Source organism: Octopus bimaculoides, chromosome 27 (genome assembly GCF_001194135.2).
Source record: "Octopus bimaculoides isolate UCB-OBI-ISO-001 chromosome 27, ASM119413v2, whole genome shotgun sequence".
NCBI lineage: Eukaryota > Metazoa > Mollusca > Cephalopoda > Octopoda > Octopodidae > Octopus > Octopus bimaculoides.
The window spans coordinates 3,633,107-3,636,806 of record NC_069007.1 but is presented as its reverse complement, the minus strand read 5'-3'; the positions used below and the strand labels follow the sequence as shown (position 1 = coordinate 3,636,806).

At 38.4% G+C, this 3,700-nt stretch overlaps 2 protein-coding genes across 6 annotated transcripts in view; both read left to right on the top strand.

Moving 5' to 3' along the window:
- The window catches only part of LOC106879650 (uncharacterized), a 46,709-nt gene extending 43,015 nt beyond the window's left edge, over nucleotides 1-3,694 (top strand). For 4 of the 5 annotated variants that reach the window (XR_008266899.1, XR_008266897.1, XR_008266901.1 and 1 more), the window contains 2 exons: nucleotides 2,445-2,589; nucleotides 3,369-3,694. The gene's annotated coding sequence lies outside the window, so the exon portion shown is untranslated. The remainder of the gene's footprint in view (nucleotides 1-2,444; nucleotides 2,590-3,368) is intronic. The other variant, XR_008266898.1, reaches the window with a different exon arrangement.
- LOC106883377 (ciliogenesis-associated TTC17-interacting protein) overlaps nucleotides 1-3,700 on the top strand; it is a 24,811-nt gene that overhangs the window by 5,836 nt on the left and 15,275 nt on the right. The window lies entirely within an intron of this gene.

The following is a 3,700-nucleotide window of genomic DNA, read 5'->3' as shown; positions in this document are numbered from 1 at the left end:
CCTCTATTTCCAGGTCGTTGTATTTTGAAAGTTTCTCCATTTCTTTTAGGGAAATGTTGTCATCTGCTGGTGTTGATACATCAATTAGAAAGCATTTTTTTCCTTCATGATGTTTGACAACTATTATTATTATTATTATTATTATTATTACTATTATTAAGGCAGTGAGCTGGCAGAATCATTAGCACGCCGGGCGAAATGCTTAGCAGTATTTTATCTGTCTTTACATTCTGAGTTCAAATTTCACTGAGGTCGGCTTTGCCTTTCATTCTTTCGGGGTAAAATAAGTAAAAATAAGTACCAGTTGTGTACTGGGCTCGATGACATCAACTTACCCCCTCCCCCCAAATTTCAGGCCTTGTGCCTATTGTAGAAAGGTTATTATTGTTAATTTTTTTTTTTATTGTTCAATTCTAAGTAAATCCCATTATTTTATGTGTCTTTATATTGTGCCCCACCTTATCTGACACCATGGTGTCAAATAAAAGCAATCTTCCTCATTATTATTGCTGTTATTATTATTATTATTATTATTATTATTATTATTATTATTATTATCATCATCATTATTTTAAATTGCTCTCTATTTATTCATAAGAATTTTTTTTGAAAAAGATTTAGTTGCATAAAAGGTGAATGGAAACAGGTAAATAAAAAAAAAACTTGTTTGGTGTACACATTATTTTTACCTCATTTAAAATGTAAAAATGGAACAAAAATTGTAAAAAAATTAGTATATACACTTAGGCAATACTGAAAGCCGTAGTACAATGAGGAAATTTGAAATAGGCCAATTATGAAAGTGAGATAAAAACATATTGTAAAGAAGCGTTATTTATTGCAAAATTGAAATGAAAATCAAAATAATGAATGTATTTTCTGACCTTGTAAAATGTTGCTTTTGAAATGTGTTTGACCCTTGAGAAGTAATGAATAGTGAAATAGAGAGAGAGCTAGAAAGGTAAAAAGGAGGAGAAGGAGGGAGAGAAATAGAAAGGTGAAAGGGAGAAAGAGATAGAGACAGAGAGAGAGAGAGCAAGAGAGAAAGAGTTAGAAAGGTGAAAAGGAGAGAGAGTGATAGATAGATAGATAGATAGATAGATAGATAGATAGATAGAGAGGTAGGTAGGTAGATAGATAGATAAATAGATAGGTAGATAGAGAGAGAGAGATAGATAGATAGATAGATAGATAGATAGAGAGAGAGAAAGAGAGATAGATAGGTAGATAGATAGATAGATAGGTAGATAGATAGATGGAGAAAGAGTGAATGCTTGTTACAAGCATAGTCGTTTGACTGAGAAGTATGGTTCCCAACCACATGGTTCTGGGTTCAGTCCCACTACATGGTACCTTGGACAAGTGTCTTCCATAATAGCCCTGGGCCAACCAAAGCATTGTGGGACTGAACCCGGAACCATGTGGTTGGGAAGCTAACTTCTTACCACAGAGTTATGCCTGCGCTTACATGTGTGTGTGTTTGTGTGTGTGTGTCTGTGTCTTTATGTTTGTGTTTGTCCCCCTACACCGCTTGACAACTGGTGATGGTTTGTTTACATCCCTGTAACTTAGCAATTTGACAAAAGAGACCAATAAAATAAGTGACAGGTTTTAAATAAATACTGGAATCGATCCGGTCAACCAAAACCTCTTTAGGCTGATGCTCCAGCATGGCTTCTGCCAGATGACAGAAGCAAGTACAAGATCAAAGATCAGGTTGCACCCCTTTACTTGCTGCTACATAGACATAGACATAAAGTAGAGAGCGGCAACTTTGGAAGTTGTGGTTTCATCCCTTTTTTCTTCTCTTAGGAATTCCACATGGGTGTGTGGATAAGTATGGCTCACTCTGCAATCAGGTCGCTCCGGGTTCAATCCCACTGTGCAGCGCCTTAAGCAAGTGTCTTCCACTATAGACCCAGGCCAAACAATGCTTTGTGAGTGAATTCTGGTAGATGGAAACAGTGTAGAAGCCTGTCATATATATCATCATCACCATCACCATTACGATCATCATCAATATCATTCTCATCATCATCATCACCACCGTCAACAGTATGCTACCAACAACAACAACAACAACATCGCAACCAACAACAACAGCAATAACAACAATAACACTGCAACCATTATTACCCACGCCATCACCGTCATCTCAATCAGCAACACCACCATCACCTCCGACGCCCCCTCCTCCTCCAACTCCCACCTCCAACACGCCCAACAACAACAACAACAACAACATAGCACCCAGAACCATCACTGCTGGTGCCGCCGCCACCCCCATCACCACCACCGCCACCACTACAACAACGACAACAACAACAACAACAACAACATGCATTACCGAACATTCAACACAAAGAAAATCTTTCCGGTTTCTGGTTTCTATCTTTCACAGACATTTCAAAATTTGTTTAATTATTTCTGTTTTTTGTTCACAGACATGTATCGAGTGAAATCTACCTCCTCATGGAACCTATTAACACCTGGACGTCTAACGTGTCATTGTGTCAAACTTAAGGTTGAGCGGTTCTCATTTGCGGCTCCACAGCAGAAGTGGCAACAATGGTGGGACATGACCCACCGGTATTCAATTAGTGACGATTTGTTATGGCTATTAGTGTAATTGGTACGAGTGGTGTCTGACAAACCCAGTCTTTAAAACAGCTTATTGTGTGCAGATACAATACTGCATGAATGAAAGAACACATACATACACTCATATACACATTATATACATGTGTACACATATGCATGTTCATTCATGTAGAATATGATATCGTTTTATAATTATGTATGTTTATACGTTCATATGTATATACATAATTATGTTATGTAATATATTTATGGTGTATTGTGCAATGCATTATATAATATGTAGGCGTGGCTGTGTGGTTAAGAGGGTTGCTTCCCAAGTACAAGGTTCTCGGTTCAGTTCCATTGCATGTCACCTTGGACACATGTCTTCTGCTGTAGCTCCAGTCTGACCAAAGCCTTGTAAGATGCATTGGATAGACAGAAACTGAAGGAAGCCTGTGATGTGTATCTATCTATCTATCTATCTATCTATCTATCTATCTATTGGTTTGTCTGTCTGTCTTTTGTTTGCTTGTCTATCTATCTGTCTTTATGTGTGTATTTCATGTTGAAACCGTTAACCCTTACAGATTCTTTTTTTCTCTCTCTTCATTCTTTTCCTCTCCTTCCTTTTTGTCAAAGAACACAAAATGTCACAGACCTTTCCCTCCAACCCAACCATGAAACTACTACCCCTGCTTCCTGTTCTCCTACCTGTCTTTCTCTTTTATTTTTTGTAAATTTGAACTATATATACATATCATTTCATTTTATTTCATTTTATCTAGTTTCAGCTCATGAGCTGTGGCCATGCTGGGGCACCGCCATTTGGTGTTGCTACACAATTTTACTTCACGAATTTTACTTCAGGAATTGACATTTGGTGCATGAGAGAGTTTGATGCAGCTGCTCTCATCTGCGCCTCCTGCCATGAAGTTGGTTCATCTGGGACACCTGACAGGAAGGGGTCCAGCCTCATCTTGAAGACACCTACATCCACCGCATGCAGATCTCTCAGGTCCTTCGGGAGGATATTGAAGAGCTGTGAACCTCTGAAGCCCAGGCTATTGCAGTATCTTGTCCTACATCTTGATGGAAATTTGGAGTCCTTGGCACTATG